We start from the raw sequence: 6,835 nt of genomic DNA, 5'->3' as shown, positions 1-6,835 counted from the left end.
GGCTAAGTTGGCAACCGTAAAGAGGCTGGGACTGCATCGGAGTCTAATAAAAGCCCTAATAAAAGTTTTAAACTAGTTCACACATCTGCAGTCTAACAGGGGGGTATTACCTAATCTGTGCCATTGCGCGGCAGCCCCACCCACCCCGCTGGATACTTGCTAGAGAATGAGGGTGGGGAGGGTATTGGTGCAACACTCCCCCCAGGCAGAATTTACTGCTTCTTAGAGAACCACAGCCAGCTTCAGAAGAACCTTGAGGGGATTTATTTAAAGAAATAGAGCTAATTCTCTTGGGTTCCCATAATTTGCACTTGCAAAACCCCTTTGAACGAGGCTGAAGCTTGCCTCTTCCGCATACAGATGTCTTCACCAGGAGACACAAACTGATGGCTGGCATTTTAATGCCCCCATGCAAAAATAACCAACAAGCCCCCAGGGTCCCAGTGGTGGTTCAGAGAGCACTCCCCTCCAAGTGTTAGGACTGCATGATTGCACTCCAGAGTGGAGGAAAGAGTAGGGAGCCAGTGGCAGGATGTGGGAAGCCCAGGATTTCTTTCCACACTTTGAAAATTAATCTAGAACCTGGGGAAAATACAAAAGGCAGAATTTTTAATTAAAATGTTAAGGCTTTGTAACATGTTGATATTAAATGCAAAAAAATACATATTTTGTCCCATTCCAGGACAAGTATCACATTTTTCTAAAGAAAAGTGTATGCACCATGAGCTGACATTATGATATGTTTAATTAGGTGATTCTTAAGGTTATTCTTGCTCCAGGCATAAACCTGTCCCTCATACAGCCACATCGCTGGCTGGATCTCAAGAGGGTGAGCATGGCCCTTAGCTGTTAACAGTAGCAGCCTTCAAGACCTATACCCACCAGGAGCATACAGATCACATGGGCTCTTAGAGTCTAGTCACACATTTATATTAAAAAGGAGAAAAGCCAACCTTTTGGGATTTTTCCAGAGCTTCAAATAGTCTCCCTTCTCTCAGCTCATCAAGCTTAAAATGGTTTCCTTTGTTAGCTTTCAGCCACCCTTGCCTTCCAGACTAAGGGGATTTGAAATCCCTCTCCCCAGGTTAGGGAAGACACAAAGGACTTTTTAGTTCACCATATTTTCCTGAAAGAAAATCTCCCTGTCTCATAAAAGCAGCCCCAAACCACACAAAAGTGTGGGGGGCAGTGGGAAGGAAAGAGCCCAGGCCCCGTGCCATTCAATCAACTCTCCCACAAGGCTGAGAACTGCCAGGTGTCCCCAGTCAGAGGATTAGCATCAGGTGATTCATGGTGCCAGACAATTAGCAGAATAATCTACCTTATTCTAATAAGGAGACCCATTGCAATGCATTTATTGTCCAGAAATGAATGTGTTGATCAGCCCTTTATATTTGTGCATGCACTCTCAGACAAGGAGAAAGAAACTTGCTTTCACTCTGATGAAGAAATATCATTTTCCACATCATACCTAGCCAGGAGAGAAGGAAGAAAGAAAGAAGAAAGAAAGAAGAAAGAAAGAAAGAAAGAAAGAAAGAAAGAAAGAAAGAAAGAAAGAAAGAAAGAAAGAGGGAAGGAAGGAAAGGAAGAGAAAGAAGAAAGAAAGAAAAAGAAGAAAGAAAAGAAGGAAGAAGGAAGGAAGGAAGGAAGGAAGGAAGGAAGGAAGGAAGGAAGGAAGGAAGGAAGTTATCCTATGGTTGTCTTTTTTTTTTCTTTTTTTCTGTCTCTAGTCCACAAAGACTAGAATGGCCTGAAATGGAGCTATTAAATTAGCCCCTGACAATTTCATAAAATCACAGAACACTTCTTCTTCCGTAATGTTTTCATTTGTTCTGCTTGTGCAATAGGTAGCCTCGTCCCATTTGGTTCTAATTTGTCCTAAGGATGCCTGAGGCAGAGAGGAAATTGAGACTTTGGAAGGTTCTTTCAGACAGGTAATGGAGGAGTTAAGATTCTAATCCAGGTCTATCTTGGTCAGGAACCTACACACTCTGAAGTCCTTCATGATGCTTCTGCCTGACGAGCAACACAGAACAGTCCCAGATGATCCGACTCAATGCCTCAGAAGGCAAGGACACTGTTAAAAAAAGAGAGAGAGAGAGAGAACCCCCTCATTTTCTCTAATTGCAACTTGGAACAGCAGCCCACCCCCTCAACTCCCAAACACTTTCTGGCTAAGAGACATGATGACACAAGGGTAGAGCGGAGGCAGTGAGGAAGCTCTTCAGAGAAAGAGCTATCTATCTACAGGTGGGAGTGGAGCCAGGGGCTGCTGGGACAGAGAAGCTAAGCCAGGTAAGAAGTGGAGCCCAGTACAATCTCCAACAGCTTTGCGTGCTGACTGGCCCCAGACACCAATCAGAGGAATTAATATGTATTCAAAAACATGGCCTTTCCATAATAGAAGAGATTTTGTTGCCAAGTTACCAAGAATGTCTGGTAGTGTCAGAGCTGGGCTTGGGTGGAGACTTTAGCCAAATAAAACTTTTCTTGTGGCTTGCTACTATTATTTTTCAGTGGCAATAATCATTCAGAAAACAACGTTTAAAAATATATTTTATCACTTAGATATTTTCAGACAAGTGTCCTTGAGTTGTAATGTCTCTCTTATCCTGAGCTGGACTCATAGTTATTTTTAGTTTTCTGTAGCCACCGTACTTGCCATTTAGAGGAGACACCAGCCGCAAACCATTCTCTCTCCCAGGCTAGAGCTTTGACCCCATAGTTCAGACAGAGAGCTTCTCAGCAATGGCTGCTAATGGGGATTCCACGGAGAGTATAACCAGCATGAGTACCATAGTGGAGAGTAAAATGCATCTAGTGTCCTTGGTAGAGAAATAGATAAACAAAATACAATCTAGTCACACATTTTGATAAGATTAATCTCCAGGCTTACCCCTAACCTGTAACAAGACTATTAATACTTTGCAAATGAGGTGAGTTTTCACTAGAAAACCAGCTATAATATAGTACAGATGAAGAAAGGATGGCTCCCTGAGTCTATGGCAAAGGTGGTTAAATGCAATTTCATTCCCCCCTCTGACCTCCATACCTCTGAAATGATCAGTCAAAAGCTACAATACACATTTATCCGCAATTATGATAATGTTGGAATAAAGGATATGTGTTAAGGAAATCATTCTTCCACTTCGGGACTCTTTTTTTTTTTTTTTTTTTTTGTGCTCACTTGCTTCATATTCAGACATACTTAATTAGATATGAGAGTATTCCACTTGATTATTTTGTACATAATTTGCTTTCATCGTGCATTTGTAAGAATAAGGAAAGGTAACCTCTCTGGACCCTTCCTTGGGAAGAGGAAGATGCATTTTTAAGGAAGAGAAGTTGCCTACCTCTTCCTCCAGGAAGGACTGAGCGCACAGTGGATTTTGGCTCCCACCTACGCCCTCTGTTGGGCATTTATGGGCAGTATATGAAATGTGTAGCCTAAGCACCTCGCCCTGAGGAATTGCCCACGGTCAATTCACAATTATTCTTTTACCATAGTGTCATTCAATAGAAGGTCTCTAAGGAACATTTTTGTAATCTGCCGTAGTGTTTTGGTTGAGAACAAGGTTTTGGAAGTTTCTAGCATTTAGTGAGAAGGGGCCCAGGTATGTTAGATGTCTTGCCGAGTTCAGCAAAGTTCCAAACTACAATCAATTGTTCTACATTCTGCAGATTTTTGTTTTTTAATTTTAACTGGTACAATTACCTGAACCTTAACCCTAATTCCTGTGTGTATGTATATATACATAATACATAATATATATATGAATTTATTTAACAGTATCTATGAAATTTTCCAAAAATGTAACTACTGTGTAAATCAAGAGAAAACTATATTATGTTATTTTGCAAAGATTTTCTCAACATTTTGGAAAATAGTACCACTAAAAGCAACTCAAGTCATAGAATTTGCATTTCTAACACAAAACACATGTGTAAGTCGATATTCATAGTTGTTCCATTCATGATAACTGAACATGTGTATGAATATAATTCTTCATATCTTACTTCAAAATATCACAAATAAAGGAAAAAGACAATAATATCCAGTTGAGTATTTGAAGCTTTGTCCACAAAAATCACCAATGTGCCCTGAATCCCTATTTGGGTTTTTTTCTAATTAAGTAACAAAATCATTAATATTAAAAAGACATTTGACAAAGGAACATCCCAATAAAGTTGTCAAAGGTATGCTATACTTCCAAGGAACTTTGTCTCTGAAATGTTTATAGTCTTTTAAACAAAAACGAACAAATCTTAGAGAGTAGTACAAATGATTGCAAAATGTGGTAAGCTACACAATCTTGGAGAAAAACGAATCTTACTAGCTGTACAAGAATTTACTGGAGTGGCAATGGAAAGAAATATAAATACAATAATTGTTTTGTTTTTTACTTTTTCATTAAGCAATGTTATTTCAAAAAGAATTGGCAAGATGGCAAACAGTTTTTAAAAATTAACCACCAAGTAATAAACTACACAAAGCAGATTTTTATGACAAGTGTATGAAAGCATCCTATATGATAAAGATCTGTTCACATACATAAGCTTTGCAAAGAAAGAAAAAAGTTGTAAGAAACTAATATATTCAAAATTACGAGAGAGGACAAATAAGGACATCTGTAGTTGAAATTCTTAAAAAAAAAATTAGAAAAAATCTCACTTCCAAAATCATTTGTACCATAGATAATGAGACCTGCTATGATTTGTCAACAAGGCTTTATAACAACTTAAAGGATCAGCATGTTTTAGCAGTTCATTCTATTTTTCATGGAAAACTAGTAGACATGTATCTAGGTGAAACATTTCACAAATCGGTAAATACTTTCATCAGTCTTTAATGAAATTCAGACTAAGCCTTTTGAATAACAGATTATTTAGAGACCTATAAAACAACAAAGATACTATAAGGTTTATCTGACATAATATGTAATCTTTTCCTACATTTGAGGTGGTTCTCAAAGGAAAATGCTTATAAATATTTTGCTCACTATTTCATATTGCTGTACAATTATTTCATTCAGTCAATGAAATGTTAGTGACAAATTAAATACCAAAATTAAAATATTGAAAAATGATGTACTTACTTTTCAGAGTTATTGATAAAAAAGTGATCCTTTAGATGTAAGAAAATTACATTAATCACATTAGAGTAAAAGCAATTTTTCATAGGAACTATCAAGAAAGATTTCTTTTGGGACCCCTGGTGGCTCGGTTGATTAAGCATCTGCCTTCGGCTCAGGTCATGATTCTGGGGTCCTGGGATGAAGTCCCATATCAGGCTCCTTGCTCAGTGGGGAACCGGGGCTCAGAGGCTCTCCCTCTGCCTCTGCCCCTCCCCCTGCTCGTCTCTTTCTCACTCACTCTCTTTCTCTCAAATAAATAAATAAAATCTTAAAAAAGAAAAGAAAAACTTTTTTTTTTTTAAATAACCTTTGTCACTGACCATTTCCAGGGTTCTTTCCAGCTGTTGAATAAGGCTAAGTGTAATGATTTGGAAATATATTACTCATAGGCTGCTAGCAAAAGATGAGATATAAAGATCTGAATGAATTTCCATTAGTGGTTCGATGGGAATCATTTATTTGAAATGGAAAATAAGCATGTCAGCCAACATTCCCAGAGTTACCTGAGAAAGGATGGAGGAGGCCAAAGATTTGAGTTTCAGAGTCGTTGGTATCTTTCTCCTTCAGGCTTAAGAACATCCTTTAAAATTTCTTGTAATTCCTAGTGAAGAAATTCAGCTTTGGTGTTTTGTGAAATGGCTGTTTCATTTTCATTTTTGAAGGATGTTTTTGCTGACTTAGGATTCTTAATAAACAGAAGAGCTTTTGTTCTTGTTGGGTTTGGGGGGCGGTTTCAGGGGGCAGCGTTTGTTGTTGTTTTTTCCCAGTATTCTTAAAATGCCAATCCTTGTCTTCCGGCTACGTTGTCTCTGATAATGATAATTATTGGTAATTGTTATCTGTTTCCTAGCACATAATATGTCTTTTTTCCTCCAACTGCTTTTTAGATTCTTCTCTTTCTCACCAGCTTTAAGAAATTTGATAATAAAAAAAGAAAGAAAGAAATTTGATATTAACGTGCCTGTTTGTGTTTTCTGTGTGAATCTCCCGTTTGGAGTTCACTTGGCTTTTTGAACTTGTGTGTTTATAATTTTCATCAAGTTGGGAAAATTTTTGAACATTATTTCTTAAAATATTTTTTCTGTCCTCCCTCCCTTGTCTTCTGGGACCCCAATTTTCACTTCTGTTACACATTTTCCACAAGGATAACTGGGAATCCACCATTACACGCTGAGTACACTGGGATTAGATTCTGGGTAGTGAGCGTTATAATGCCAATTCTCTTGATTTTTGTTGTCTTCTTTTAAAGAGCATTGAATTTCACTTCAGCAGCAGTTAAACTACCTGTGGATTGGCTCAATTCTTTTAAGTCTTATTATTAAGGTTTATTAGGTCAAGACTTGAGTAACTAGTTTGGCCCTACTTCTAAGGCATGGCTCTTCTGGGGTCTCTAGTGCTCCAAAGATTTAATGAGATCTTTCCATTCTGGACTGAACTCAAACCCTTCTCAGGCCCATGCATGCTCCACGGTTGTCCACCTCCTAGCTCCTGGGTACTTGCTCTTTCCCCACTAGCTGTTTATTCTCAGCCTCTTAGAGTTCCATCCTAGATTCAAGGGAACTTTTCTGCAGATTGCTGGAGCTTCTCTGTATTTCTTCTTTCTCTCTTGGGAACTCTGCCTGGCAATTTGAGCTCTCTCAGCCTCCCTGGGCTCTTCTGTTTGTCTAGCTCAGCAAGATGATCATGCTCTGTGTAGACTC

At 38.5% G+C, this 6,835-nt stretch overlaps 1 long non-coding RNA gene across 1 annotated transcript; it reads right to left on the bottom strand.

Annotated features, from left to right (window-relative positions):
* Positions 1 to 260: 260 nt before the first annotated feature.
* LOC129515415 (uncharacterized) lies at positions 261 to 5,470 on the bottom strand. Its single transcript, XR_008665578.1, has 3 exons — positions 5,097 to 5,470; positions 2,659 to 2,825; positions 261 to 2,077 (listed from the first exon to the last, which is right to left on the bottom strand). It is a non-coding gene; the product is annotated as an uncharacterized LOC129515415 (long non-coding RNA).
* Between the last annotated feature and the right edge of the window lie 1,365 nt (positions 5,471 to 6,835).

Source organism: Nyctereutes procyonoides, unplaced genomic scaffold, assembly GCF_905146905.1.
Source record: "Nyctereutes procyonoides isolate TBG_1078 unplaced genomic scaffold, NYPRO_anot_genome, whole genome shotgun sequence".
NCBI classification, from domain to species: domain Eukaryota; kingdom Metazoa; phylum Chordata; class Mammalia; order Carnivora; family Canidae; genus Nyctereutes; species Nyctereutes procyonoides.
This window is presented reverse-complemented; position numbering and strand designations above follow the sequence as displayed.